The sequence below is a fragment of the Cupressus sempervirens genome, chromosome 2 (assembly GCF_028749045.1).
Source record: "Cupressus sempervirens isolate cs-2001-9-10 chromosome 2, ASM2874904v1, whole genome shotgun sequence".
NCBI classification, from domain to species: domain Eukaryota; kingdom Viridiplantae; phylum Streptophyta; class Pinopsida; order Cupressales; family Cupressaceae; genus Cupressus; species Cupressus sempervirens.
Window position 1 is genome coordinate 86,341,644 of NC_143119.1, and position 16,242 is coordinate 86,357,885.

The following is a 16,242-nucleotide window of genomic DNA, read 5'->3' on the forward strand; positions in this document are numbered from 1 at the left end:
GACTCAGAATGGAAATTTATCTTCATGGGATAAGTGGTTATACTAAATGCAAGGTGTTAGAAACATTAAACACCTCTTAGGCTGGGTACACATGCATCAAAAAGTGCTTATAGGGCTTGATTTTTGGATGACACTCAAAATCAGGGCTTCAATTTTGAGTCCCAACATCTCTTTCACTCATGTGCCCAAGTCTATGGTGCCATAGTGCTGTATCAAAATCAAAATCATTTATTTTTGCTCCTTGCTCAACTGTAACAATTATTCCTAAATATTCATTTTCTCTGAAATAATTAAAGTAGAAGGAACAATATGAAATGTGCAAGGATATAAAGTCACTAGTACATTTGACCCCATTTTTAGACCAAAATTTTTGACCATCTATTAAAATGTTTTAGATTGGTCAGAATATGCAAGGAAAATATGTTTTTTTCAAATCCATGCTCGCATTGGTCAAAATTTTGACCAACATGAGTTTAACATGTTAAAATTAAAAAGGGTTTCAATGTGCGTGCGGGAGCTGTAATTGTCGTCGAGAGAGTCAAGGGTTTTCCCAGTGGTAAGCAGTTGTGAGTTAAAGAAAGGCTTCATTGATTACTAAAGAATTTCTTTTGTGAAGTTGATTTTGGGCTAGAGGTTTTTCTAAGTGATGGAAGCTCTTCTAAAGCAATATGAGAGGCTACAAAGGCTAATAGACCTAGTCCAAACTTTCCATGACCATTAAATCAAAGAAATTCCTACTTGATATATTCTTCTGTCTGTTCAAAGGTCATCTCTTGCTTTTCAAGCTTCTCAATCTATTCATGTCATTGATTTAGTAGGTGAACACTCTGAGATAGTAACACAATTGACCCAAGTAGCCCAAGACTAGGGATTCTTCCAAGTTTGTACCCTAACACCATTAAAACATACATACCCAAATTAGGTATTTTAAAAATTTTCTATCTAGGTCAATGATTATAGGGGTTTGGCTTTTTCTTTTGAAGATAATAAATCATAGGATAGATCTTTCATTGTTAGAGAGGGTTAAAGGCATGTCAAAAGATTCTTTTGATCTTCCTTTGGAACAAAAAAGAAGACAATGCCTAGTAAGACCCGATACTCATGTGCTTGAAGGCTACGGTTGCTTCTTTGACATATTTGATGACATAGTCTTGGATTGGGTTGTTGCTCTTGTTCATTTTATCTCCCCACCCTCTGTAAAGGAAATTGAACATTGGCCAAAAACACCTCTCTCATATAGGTAAGTAAATTTAACTACAACATGCATAAGAAATTTGTAATCTGGAGTATAAATTGATGTTGATTAATTGGTGGACGACAATGAAGGGAAACCTATGAAAAATATGGAGAAGAGGTACTCAATCTTACAAATAAGTTTATTTGTATGATTTATGAGGGTTTGGGGTTGGATACTGATTATGTTCAAACCCTTATCAAGGAACCACTACTTCAACTCAAAATCAATTATTATCCTCCTTTCCCTCATCCAAATTTGGTGAATGGATTGAGATCCCATTCAGATGGGAGTGTGATCATTGCCCTGCTAGATGTTTAGGTTGAGGGTCTTCAAGTTAAGAAATATGGAGAATGGTTTAATGTATCCCCTATTCCTAGATCACTCATTGTCAACATTGGTGATCTCTTGCAGGTAAGTAAAATTTAGTGAATTTTATCATGTCTTAATCATCTTGTTTATATGCAATTGGAGTTTTATGTTAAGACAATCTTCATAAACCATTGTTTAATTCTCATGAGCTTAAATGGTACACACTTAAACACTTATTCCATTTAGTAGATTACCAATTTTTTTACCAATTCTATACTGCTCTAGAGTAGGTTGTGCATACTGATCATCATGTTAGTTCAAGTTCCTAGAAAAACAAGGCCTATCATGGTTGAATTAATTTCAAAAATAATAACTACAAATTTGACTCCTTTTCCATTTCTAGCCCCTAGCTCATTGGCTACCCTCACACTACATTCACAAGCATAAAAATTTATATAACAATCAATACACACCAAAATATAAGACATAATGCATAGAATATTAACTCATTTGTAGTAGAATTTGTGACTACTTAACATATGAATTGGATCATAAAGAGGACAAAGATGATAGTTACTTTATGATTCCATGGAGTAGAGGCAGCTAGAATCATATAATAAATTTTAAGTTTTAAAATGTTTAGATGGTTCATTTAAAAATACAGTAGTTTTTCAATAATATCCATCTATTAGCATGATTTCAGATCATCTTAATAAATTAGAGCTTGAATATGTTGTTTAAGCCAAACCAAACTGGAAGAAGTATATTCTAAGATTGAATGTAGTTATAACAAGAAGTCACCATTGGAAAAGTGGGCAATTTTAGAGTTTGGATATAATAAGAAGAAGGTGGAGAGGGTTTTTTGGTTATTGTTTTAGATAATCATCATATTTCATTTCCTTTTGTGGAACCAAAACTACCAAAGAAAACAAAAAACTAAGATAGGCATGCAAGTGATTCAAAGAGTCCAGCATAACAAGAAAGAGGGTAATGAAATGGTTGACTTGTTCATAATAATGTTGAAATGAGAATTTTATGAAAATCAATGTAGTTTCAAAATCATGGGAGACTTTGAATGATGATGAGATTTTATTATCTAAAAATGCATGGGATGAGAATAGGATGACGCTTTATGTCCTTGGAGCAACATGAGCATGCCTTCAAAATAGTAAAGTAGTTGTATTCAAATTCTGAAATATGTAGTAGAATTCAAGAATATGACATAAACTAGTTGTGTTAACATTTTTTTTGCATGCATAAACTACCATACCTAGAAATTTTGTTCTAGGGAAGTTGTCAATGATTGAATTGTGCTAACATTTATTTTGTGTCCATAAACATCTATACTTAGAAATATTGGTCTAGGTAAATTTTTGAAGTATGATGTTTTCTTGATTGGTCTAAATATCCCAAATTTTAGTGATTCCTTAAATCTATTTAGGTTTTTTGGTCCATATTTTTTTTTTAATGTGGGGGGAGTGCTGAGTTTTACATAGGTTCTTGTGTTTTTTTGATAAACTTATATGGATGGTTGATTTAACATCTGCATTCACCTTGCTTCTTGTTCATTAGTATTAGTTAGTGCTTTTGGTCTACATGTCCTAAATTAAATTTGGTTCTTAGAAATTTTCTTATTGTTAATATTAAGTAAATAGCCTTTTAATAAAATTAGCAATTTAAATCCTCAGATCACATAATCAGTTCAAGTTTTTTTCGCTTGCTGCTATCAGGGAAACAAGGAAGGCTACTAAATGTCTTGCATTGTGTGCTTGCATGTATCCATATAAGTAAAAACACTTGAAATATTTTTGTGGTTAAAATACTAGAGGAATTAGTTTACTAACCTTCTTTTAATGTTATTTGTTCTATTGCTATGATATCACTTTAAGGGCTTGTCCTATGAATATATCTACAATGTATTAACAAAACTAAAATATCTCCAGTTGTAGGTAAACAACTTGAATCCTAAAATTATAGGTTATTCTGGTAGAAAAACTAATATGTTGCACATCTGATTGCCCACTCAAACTAAAAAATCCACCTTATATTTTGGGTTTTAGTAGAATTCAACCAAGACCTTCAATCTTTCTTCAGATTTATACATTAACACTTATACCCATTGTACAAAAAAATTTGATTTTGCATTAATAATGAACATGCAGTTTAGGAACTAGGTCCAAAAGATTGCTAAATCATAGAGATTTTCTATATTATAAAATTATGAAAGTACTTCAACAAAATGTTGTAACAAAAATAGATGCAATGTTATCAATTGTTAATGAGGTTACATTGAACTTGCAATGCCAAACATGGTAAGGTTGGGTTCACAAAATGAATAAAACATTGGAATCATTTATTAAAAGAAGGGGGTCTATGTACAAATTAGATTACATTACTTCAATAGCTATTACAAATTGAAAGTCGAATGCTTACAATCATGGCTATTGTGATAGTACATTAATGCAAAATTGATACACATAAGATCTATGACCCCAAAGTTCAAACAAAAATTACAAATGAGATTTTCTTTTGGCCAAAGGGATTTTCTCTTCTATTTTACATGATTGAGGAGGGTTTTTACTCTATGATTCTTAATAGACAATTGCTCAAAACTGGGTTTTCTATATAGAAGATAGCATAATAATCCTTCTATTTTAATTTTGAATTTTTGATACTTCAAGAAGAAATTTCAAGTATTACATTAAATCTCGAAGCTAATAGTAAAGCTACAATATTCCAAGTGTTGAAGCATGAATGGCCAGGCAAATGGCAAAGTTTTATACCTGATCTTGTTTCTACTACAAAAAGTAGTGAAATAATATGTGAAAATTGTATCTCTATTTTGAAGGTAAGGAAATTCATTAGGTATTTTAGATTTCATATATCTCTATATCTGGTAAAGATGTTACTAACAATATTATATTTTTTTATCCTCAGTTGCTTAATGAAGAATTTTTTGACTTCTCTCAAGGTGAGATGATGATGGGGACACAACCCAAGAACAGAATGCACACAACAGAAAAGGGGAATTGTATTAACTAAAAAATAAGCTATTACATTTAGTACAGAGAAAATAAACTTCAAAACATTCCCTAAGGGCTTACAATAGCATAAATGTGGAGATAATTTCTCCTTTTAGTACCTCCTCTCAAACTCCACTCCGAACTGCCTTTTACAATGCCAGAAATCTCCTTAAATAGACCCCGAAAGGTTAAGGACTAGGAGTACATTCTAGAAAGTGCTAGTAGGTATCCACTAACCAAATAGAAGGTTCCAAAATCTGCATTAGAAGTCGACACAAATCTAGAAGAATCTAGAAATGGTAACCAAACTTCCAAGAGGAATAACTTTTGAACCGTAGCTCCGATTGATGAACCGTTTACATTTTTGAAAAGATCTCGAAGCGCTCTATAGCCCTATGGACCAGCTTCACTCATCCCCCATTTTTTGACCCTTTTTGAGGTCATTTAATGCCCCTAACCTAACTTTGAAGCATTCTTAGGAGGTCTCCACAACTCAAAAAACTGCAATAACCTTCAAACTGTGGGGTCTTTTGACCTGATTCTTTTTTTGGAATGCTCTAAATTACAATTACATTCATCTAGCCAATTTACACCTCCTAGTTCACCAAAATGATGGCTCAATTACATACTCCTATTCTTTTGGGATTTACACAAAAATTGATAGTGGAATTGTGAGAGTTGGAACCTTTATTTGACCCAAATGGGTATCCAAAAATGAAAACACATGAAATAAAAACTAAGTCTAAGTATATTTTTTTTTGGGTGACACAGGATTGCCCTTATACCTCTGGATGGTCCTGCATCAGATGACATAGTAGAAGATTAAGGAACTAAAGTAGTCATTGAACAAGTAGAGCAATATGTCAGTTTAAGCATTACATAGAAAGTGTCTTTTCAGTTTCAAAAGATTGAATTTTGACAAGATGGGAATTTTGTTTATAAAATATTGATGGATAATTCTATTTATAAAATTTGAATGGGTATATTGAATAATTTTTTTTCAATGCAATCTGAGTCAACTCTTTGATAATTATAGTAAACTCTAGCTTATACATGAACTATGTCTCTGTGTATTATCGACATCACAACGTCTTGAACTTAAAAGGGAAACTCTAGCCACTCTTCATGCATTTTTAACATGGATTCCTCTTGGTTATATATTTGAATCTCCCCTAGTTTGTTTCTCATCTAGCATATATCATCTCATCTAAATGCCTTTTTCTCGTTAATTATGTTATTATCACATTTTTTTTTAAATAAGAATGTTGAATACTTTAAATTACTAAAACATAGTGATGTCTATCTTTATGTGTGTCAAGAGTCCTCCTAGTTTGTAATGTTGCTAACCATTTGTTTTTCTTTAATACTTATAGCTCAATACTTTGCTAAATATTTTTCCTATGCCCACTTACAAAAATTTGGCTTTGCAAATGAGGTATCCATCCTTGCACTTATATAGTATATTCTCTCTACTCATTTGTTTAATTGTATTGTGAGTAACTTTACTATAGCAGTAAGGTTCTTTTTTATTTTTTCTCCTTGCATGCCTAATTAATAGTCTCTATTCAAGTTGTAGCCCTCAATTTTGGGGACTTCTACGATGTACAATTTGTGAAGCTTTATACAATCTTCATGGTGCAATTGTAGGTAGTGTGAATGAAATTTCTATAGTTTGTGATTTTTGGTGGGTTTTATTTATCTTCTTGTAAATACAATAAAATTACAACACATTTATGTCTAAAAGGAGTGATTAAAATCATAGTTGTGTCAGTTAAATAGTCTCAATAAAAATGAGCTCAAAAATAATCACGAGCTTGATTTGTACTCTTTATTAGATTCTAGGTCAACAACGCTTTGCTTCCATTGAGGCTATAAATACCATTGATGTTCGATTTCTAGGCACACCCAGAATTATATGTATCATTCTTAAAGGTAGGACCAAGAGCCACATGTTAGGTGGAAACAATTCACCAAGATTACATGCTTACCAATTGAGGGTGAAGCATAAGACAATGAAGTTACCTAATGATTTCAAATGACCCAACAATAGGGGCATATGTAGCAATGCTATATAGGCATACTATAACTATAGTTTCTTTATGCACCAAATTTCTATAGATATCTTCCTATTCTATAGGTTCTTTATGCACCTAAAATGTAAAGTTGAATCACTAGAATGGTGATTGAGCACTAAACACCCAAAATGTAAAATTAAAAGACTAGAATTTTGAGTGCACTCAATAGGAAGTAGTTTATTTGCTTCAACTTTTCTTTTCAAATATTTGTGTCTAGATGAGTTGTCTAGGCTACTTTTACATTAACTAAGCAATATTAGTATTGTGGAAACACTACAACATCTAAAGATTGTGCTATCTTCAATCGATTTATGAATTTCAGTACTTCCCAACTTAAGTTTATGCAACAAATCTCTCTTTAGTCATCATAAGAAAAAAAATAAAATAAAAATTTAGAGTAGCATCATCAAAATCATAAATAGAAAACAAATTAGAAATTAGAGTAGCATCATTAAAAAATTGAAGAAAAATAAAAGTTAGAGGAACATCGTTAGATACTTTTTTTAAAAAGTGCCACAGTATAACAAATTTGAGCTAGGATATCCACACATTGGGGTTGAAAATCTAGTTATCAGAAAAACTTGTCCTCTACTTGTAGACACCTAAATTTGATTACACCGCTTTGGTAATCCTATTTAGTTAACTCTAAAGGCATCATTAATTAAATTCCTATTTAATTAATCCTTTGTCATCCCCTAGCTAATTAATTTAATTAATCATCTATAGTCCTAATTGATAAATCAAATAACTTATCATTTATCAATTAAATCCTTTTCTCCTATCTAATTCCAAAATTCCCCATTTATTAAATAAATCTATTTGATAAATAAAATCCTCAAATCTAAAAACCCCTAATCCTCCATTTAGCCTAATCCACCCCATCCACCCATACTAACCAAGCTTAGCCACTAACTCACCCGCCCTCATTAATGCCATCCACTTGTACATCTCTAACATCCCTAATCTAATCCTAAACCCAAGCCTAATCCACTCCTTAATGTTGTCACATTCCCTAAACAAGTTTAAGACTTTCCTAAACCAAACCAAAGTCTCCCCTCAAAAATCCCAACCACCAAGTCATGAGTGCTCTTACAAACCATAAAAGACTCTTACAAGCCCACTCATGACTCTTACATCCATCTTCCACAGTCTTCCCTCTTCCACACTCATTCCTCTTACATCTCTCTTACATACTCAACCCCACTCATCATGCCTTTAACCAACCCTTTACCCTACCCTCTCACAATCATCCTCCTTGTGACAAGTGTCACCTTCCCATTAGTGCTAAACAAGCACAATCCATGTGCTCTCCTTTGAGTGCATCCTAGCCCTCCTTAAGCCTTCATCTCTCCTTGCATCTTAGTCCTCCATCCCTCAAGCCCTTAGCCTATAAATTGAATCCCCTCCCAAGCCATTCTAATCACAATCCTTGAGTAAAGTTATCATGCCCTTTTGAGAGCCAAAATCCATATTCATACCCTTATAATGCCAAATTGAGAGCTCACAAAGCTACCAATTTGCCATTTCCCATCTCCACCATTGAAGAAACTTTGAGCATCTTGAGCATACATCCACATCAAAGGATACATCTACAAAATCAAGAAAGCAATGAAGTGCTTCATCTTTTGAGGTTTGCATCTCTTGTTTGTTTTCTTTGTCTAAGCATATATGTAAACTTAGTTTTGGTTTGTGAATGCTTTCTTTAATGTTAATGTTCTTTGCATACTAAGATCTGGTTCCACACTACTTATTATTACTCATAACAAAGGAACACACAACTGTCATGTCTAGCTTTTCCTTATGAAATCTAACCTCACATTCAAGAAACAAAGAGACATGACCTTTACTTTTCTTATCCTTTGTATTCAAATGAATTCTTTGAAATCCTTAAAAGAAATCTTACAATCATTATGAACTTTGAACAATGTGGGCTCGCTTCATATCCCATATTAGAAACTTATTTAAATTATTTTTGGAATCCATTTAGATTAAAAAAATGATAGAAGTTGCTATACTATCTTATTAAAGAGCCCGGAGCACTTTATTGGGTATATGTGACCAAAAATATGTGCAAAAGTCTTTAACAATTTTATGAACAAATATACATAATCATAAGTATCACATAATTACTTCCTTTTTAAGCTTGTGGAAAATGATATGAAACATAATAAAGATTATTTACATAATTCCTTCCTTTTTCCTTCAACCCACTTGGAGGATATTTTCCATAGTCAATCCCGTCTTCGTGTGCATATCCTTTACAAACTAAATTTCCTTATTCCTTGTGACTTCACCATAAATATGGTGACTAAGGAACATGACCCTAGAAGGGACATGTCCTTTCCTAGGTCGGCCAAGACTGTCTCTTACAAATCATCACCTATTTAGGACTTACACAAGGTAACACTTAACTAATCTTTGTTAGTGTTTAGACAAACAAGAATTAACCTAAGATAGATGTCAGTTATCTAGAGGATAGTATAACATAGTTATAGGTCTTCAAAGCCATTATTTCTATAATCAAATTTGTATGACCTATTTTATCAGAATAGTAAGATTATGAAGTTAAAGAATTAAAATTAATTAAGTTTATTGTGTGTATTTATGTAAATGTATTATTTTCTACATTATTGTTGAGTGCCAAGTCCCTGTCAAATTTTTGTGCTACAAGTTTTAGCTAAGTTCAAGTTTTCATACTAAACTTGGTAGATTTGTTTTCCATTGAGTTATTCTTTTGTATATTTATACAGATGAAAATTTGTATTATCACATTTTATTTCATAGAATTGTCTCCCTCATTACATTGTACCTAGGCATTGTTGCAAGCAACATGATTATTTATTTGTAGACATGCTGAAACTGATTGTAACAGGTGCTTATGAAAGTCTAGACATAAATAGTAACATGAGCTCTGCGTTGGTTGAGATTGTTAGACAAATTTAGATTCGACCATGCTATCTTCTTGCCAAGGTAAAAGATCAATTTTTTTAGCCCAACATTGATTCACATAAGGTAATTGTTTTGGTTGAGCATTTATGAATGTGCAATATTGGCCTAATATTCTTTTTTATGTGTTCCATTATTTTTTTGGAATAATAATAAGAATCTTTATTTTTGGAAATCTATGACAGACATATCCTATGACACTAATTAGATGAAGATAACCTTATCTATTTGCAAAAGAAGAAAGATGATAAATAGAACTAGGTAGAATAGAAAATCAAAAGAAATGATGGGAGGTATGAAGTAGAGGAGAATCTATGTTGTGAAAGACAATGCATTTAAGATGTGTAGTTTTGTTTTGTTGTTAATTATTAATCTAACATAGGCAAAGGGATGAATAACTAGGTCCAAAGGCTCACCCAGCTATCCAAACCACCCTACAAGAGTTAACACAATGAGAGAAAACAAAAGGAACAACAACCAAAGGAGGAAGAGGAATTAAATACTTGTATTGATTCTTTAAATATTCAACATACATGCCCAGTTGTAAGGCCTTCTAGGCCAATTAAAAATACATTCACATTCAAAGGTCCAACTATAAATTTGTACTTTTAGTTCTGCTCTCCAATCTACTCCCCAAAAATTTTTCTAACTCTAAGCCTAAACACTTTGTTTATACTTGCCAAAATGGTTTACAGATTATTCTAGAACATTACATAAGAGGAAAGTTGACCCGACAATGGTCTAGACACATCCCAAGAAAATATCTTAACATAAATGTCATGCTCAAAATAAATTTTGCAAGTCAGCTCACAGAAATCACATCCAAATACTAACAATCGACATACCCTGGATAACTTAGCACATTAAGAGTCACTCACCATACACTGGGTAACTTGACACATGAAGGAATTTCTACAATAACTTGACACATGAAGTAATTTCTACGATAACTCAGCACATGAAGTAACTACTAGGCACATGAAGGAACTAAACTACTAGGCACATGAAGGAACCAAACTACTAGGCACATGAAGGAATTGCTAGGCACATGAAGGAACTAAATTGCTAGGCACATGAAGGAACTGCTAGGCACATGAAAGACTGCTAGGCACATGAAGGAACTTCTAGGCACATGAAGGACTGTTAGGCACATGAAGTACTGCTAGGTACATGAAGGAACTACTAGGAACATGAAGGATTGCTAGGCACATGAAGGAATTGCTAGGCACATGAAGGAACTACTGGGCATGTTGAAGGACTTGCTAAGCACCAACTTGAAAAATGAACAAAAATGAGCAAGATAACAAGGCAACCTAGGATGCTCCTACATTAGACAACTGGGGTTGAAAGAAATGATTCTCTTGAATCATTGAGATGTCACAACCTAAGCTAAATCATACTCAAATTGAGAAATCCATGAAGCATCTTCAATAAGCTTGTTCTTCCACTTCACCAAATATTCATAGTAATCTTTTCCTCTTGTGCTCTTGCCAACTCTCTGATCCAATATCTGTTCAACTTCTTCAATTTTCTTCTTAGGATAATCTTCTAATACAATAACTTCATCCTCTAACTCATGATAGTTATACAAATCAGAAATATTAAATATAGGAGATATATCCATCTCCTTAGGTAACTCAATTTCATAAGCATTACCACTATCAAACTTCTTCAAGATCTTACAAGGTCCAAATTTCTTCATTTTTAGCTTACTATATGTTCCAGCTGGGAACCTTCCTTTTTTCAAATGAACCGTCACCTCATCACCAAATTGAAAATCATGGTGTCTTCTAGACTGACCAGAATTCTTCTTATACTTCTGATTACTTTGTTCCAACCTCAACTTTACTTTCTTATGCAAAGACTCCATAAAATTAGAAAATTCTTCTCCTACAATGCTTTTCTTTTCTTCACCAAAAACATCTCTCAAATCTAATAGACCTCTAGGATGCATTCCAGTAACAATCTCAAAAGGTGTCTTCCCTATACTCCTATTCACAAAATTAATATATGCAATTTAGCTTGTGCCAATACCATCTCCTAGTTACTTGGCTTATTGCCAACTAAACATCTTAGAAAATTACCTAAGCTTCTATTCACAACCTTAGTCTATACATTTTTTTGAGGATGGAATGTGGAACTAAACTTCAATTTAGTACACATCTTCTTCCACAAAGCCTTCCAAAAGCAACCAACAAACTTACTATCTCTATCAGAAATAATACTACTTGGTAATCCATGCAATCTCACAATCTCTTTAAAGAAAAGTTCAACAACATGCTCAGCATTTGATGTCTTCTTACATGGTATGAAATGAGCCATCTTAGAAAATATATTCACTACAACAAATATGGAATCATACCCTTTCATTATCTTAGGTAATCGAAGAAAAAAATCCATACTAATGTCAGTCCAAGGTTTCTTGGGAACAGTAATAGGTGTATACAAACCAGTATTTTGACTCACCCCTTTTGAAACTTGACAAACTCCACAACTCTTTACAAATTTTTGAATATCCTTATACATTTTTGGCCAATAATACTTTTCTTTTAGAAAACTCAGTGTCTTATCAATTCCAAAATGTCCAACTAATCCACCACTATGCTTTTCCTTAATCAGATTCAACCTCATAGAACTTCTAAGAATAAAAAACTGAATACCTTTGAATAACATACCTTCTTGAATGAAGTACTCATCATACTTATTTCTATGATCTATTAGATTTGGTGCTCTACACTCTCTCCATGCATCAAAAAAATTAGGATCAACATCAGACAACTCTTCCATTTCATCAAAACCAAGAACTTCAACCTTCATTTCTGTCAGCAAGGAACATCTCCTACTCAATGCATTAGCAACTCTATTAGTAACTCCACTCTTATGCTAAATGAAAAATTTAAAACTCTACAAATACTCAACCCACTTCATATGTCTCTGATTCAATTTATGTTGACTTCCCAAGTATTGTAAAGCTTTATGATTAGTATACAAGACAAAATCCTTAGGAATCAACTAATGTCTCCACTTCTTCAATTCTTGAACAATGGCATAAAATTTTTGATCATACACAAAATACTTCCTTTTAGCATCATTCAACTTTTCACTAAAGAAGGCAACATGCTTACCTTCTTGGTTTAATACATCTCCTATTGCATTACCAATTGCATCACATTCAACTTGAAATACTTTGTTAAAATTAGGTAAAGATAATACATGTAATTTAGCTATTGGAGTTGATGCAATCCAACTCTAAAGATGCTCAAGATCACCTGCATGTGAAAACCTGTCAAAGAGAAGCCAAGGAAGGAAGAGTGTGGAGAAAGGAAAAAACCCTAAATGGACATGAGAGAGAAGAAGATATTGCAACACAAGAAAATATGTATTTATAATATGCTAGAAGTGATTATTGTGATACAAAGAGGGAGCCCAAATATAAAGAGCTCTAGGAGTCTTCCAGAACAAGCTAGAAGATGCTAGGAGATAAGTGTGACAACTAAGCATACATCCACATAAGGTGGAAAGTCCTCAAACAATGTGAGAGGATAAGTATGACTCAGGAGAGAAGAAACTTCCGTATTGTCAACACCTTATAACTAACTCCTAGACTACAACTTATTAATGAATGCATTTATCTAAGTAAGCTTAAGTAAATAGAATAAATAATTAGTAAATTAATTATTTACTCTAACACCCCTCCTTAAGTGCAACTTAGGGAAATATCTTAAGCTCACAAAACTAAGATGAAATGAAAAATGGGTCCTAGCAATGAGGCCATGTTAGGTACCCATGTATAATGCAAAAGAAGAAACCTCTAAAAATGAGAAAAGAGAGAAAACCACATGGGAAAAACCCTCCCCCAAAAAGAGGTAACATAGTGAAGAACTGAAGAAACCTCCAACTAGGGAATTGTCCCCTAAAATAGGAACAAGGAGTGATCATGAACAGCATCACTGAACCAAGAAAAAGATGCAAATCTACCATCAAGAAAAAAATTTCTGATTTGAAGAACCTCCATGGAAGAAGAAGGCACAAATTGAGCATGTCTATATGGTAGATGATCCATCTCACCGAAATGCATAGGTAGCCAGCCACTAAAATCATTGTATATAGGATCAACTACTGAATACATAGCTCACACTAATGAACCATCAAACCAAAAATGCATTAGAACAACATCATAACCCCCCCTTAATGCAAACAGGGTGTGATGATAGGCAACTAAGAAGGTGGGAAAAAGTCTCCTACAGACGAACCAAGAACGACGAGAGAGGAAGAGGTACAAACTCCTATGAAGACACGATCAAACTGACACTGCATGGGGCTAATGTCATGAAAGGGACACTCACTTGACAAAGGGAGAATGCATAAAATAGCAAACAACTATCCCCCCCATGGCGCTTTATGAAAATAGTGCAAGTACAACTAACTCAAAACAACATTCATGACCCTTAGAATGCAAGAGTGACATTTTATCTTAGTGTGATACATAACAGTGCTTCAAAATGATAGCTAGAATGATCAAAACCAAAAATAAGCTACAACAAAGCAAAGTACAACCTAAAACAAAGGAAACCATGCTAGGAATATGATCTTTGAGCCTAAAACACTCAAGATATCCACCATATACCAAAAATGCCAAAAATATGATAGAAAGTGTATATGAGCAATGTTAGTATGCTAATAGAAACCAAATTTAAATAAAGCTTCTACAAACTAAACAAAATTCATAAACTTCAAGATAGACTAAGATGAGCTCTCAATTGAGAATATGAGCCATTAATGGACTCTCTCAATAAGAAGCTCTCTTGTTGAGTAGCTTTGTCTAAATAGATAGGATGTATGCTCAAGCTTATGCTTCAAAAAGGGCTTCAAATGGAGTTGGAATTTGGGTGTGAGTGTATGGTTTTGATGTAAAATGGCTTCTCAAAATGGCATTATGACTTTACTTCATGGATTGTGTTATTTTGCAAAGGGAAAGGATCCAATTTATAGGCAAGAGGCTTGAGGAATTGAGGGCTAAGATGCAAGGATGGGGAAAAATTCATGGAGGGCTTAGATTGCATGAGAGGAGAGCACATGGATTGTGCTTCCTTACAGCCAATCAAGGAGTGACACATTTCACATGGTGAGAGGATGGAGGAAAGGGGAAGGATGAGTCAACAAAGGAGGATCAAGGGATAAAATCTTCATAAAGACCCTCATAATGACTTGTAAGAGCAATAAAAGGGCTTGTAAGAGTCATTTATGACCTAGTGGACTTCATAAAGTTTTATGGTTGAGATATTTTGAGGGTGATGAGAGAAATTTTGACTTGGACTTGATTAGGAAGGTTTTAAGCTTGTTTAGGCTTGTACAAATGATTAGAGGATGTATTAGGATGGTTTAGGATTAGCTTAGGGATAGGCAAGTGGATGGCATTTAATGAGGGTGGGTGAAGGAGGAGATATTTGTTAACTTTGGCTTTGGTTAGTAAGTCTTAACCCATGTTTAGGAAATGTGACAAGGTTAGGAGGGGATTAGGATTAGGTTTAAATACATCTTCTAGAAGAGTCTAGACTTTGGATGAGGATAAAGACTTTCTAGAATAGTCTAGAATTTCCTAGGATGAGGATGAAGACTTTCTAGAAGAGTCTAGAACTTCTTAGGATGAGGATAAATTAGATTTTTAGGAAATAAATAAAGTTTTATTTATTTCAAGGGTTTGGTTTGAGGAGATATTTATTAAAACTTTTTTAATAAACATGAGGATTAATATTTAATCTTAATTAAATATTTTGAGTTGGGATTAGGGGTAGGAAATGATGGCATTAGCCCTTAATCAAAATTAAAAAAGGATTAGAAGATTATGGAAGAGGTTAGTGGTCTTAAGGAAATTGGCCAAGTTTTGGGCAAAAAATAAATTTTTTATTTATTTTGAGTTTTTTGGTCAATTTATTAATTAAATAATTAATAAATAAGGAAATAATGTTTAAATAAGATTTAAACATTTTTGGGAGGGATTCCTTAATTAAATATTTTTAATTAAGATAAAGGGATTTAATGGCATAAAAATAAATTAATTAATTAAATAGTTAATTAATTAATAAATGATGATGTCATCAGGAATTTTTTCAAAAAATAAAAATACTTTATTTTCTAAAGGATTTTTAGGTGTCTACAGAAAGAGCATGGGCCAAAAAATGAGAAAAATGACCACATTTCTAAAAAGATGATAGAACCAACTTTCAAAAATATAACATTTTCAAAATACGGGCATGGGACGCAAAAGATATGCATGCCGAAGTCAAAAATAGAACTTTAGACTTTAACTAAAAATAGGATAATAAAAATGTATCAAAACCTAAAAAAAACTACACCAATGTGTCCGTTTTGGAACCAACTTTCTGATGCTTCTTTTGGATCAAAAAAATACCTTCGTATGCTCAAGTTATGGCCAAAAAATGAGGATTAGGTCAAAAAGGACCCTAGAGAGGTGCAAGAAGAAGGCCAATGTAGTTTTGATGTCATGCTGATGTCAGCATTTCACATGAATAAAATTGATGACTTTCTAGCTATCAATGCAAATAGGCCATGTGGTAGTGCCACATGGATGCCATGTGGCAGGGGCCACGTGGTAGACCTACCACGTGTTTGCCATAGACTGGACCCTGGT

The 16,242-nt window shown here is 33.1% G+C and overlaps 1 pseudogene; it reads left to right on the forward strand.

Annotated features, from left to right (window-relative positions):
• The first annotated feature begins 646 nt into the window (after positions 1-646).
• The window catches only part of LOC149571162 (putative inactive flavonol synthase 2), a 135,444-nt pseudogene continuing 119,848 nt past the window's right edge, over positions 647-16,242 (forward strand).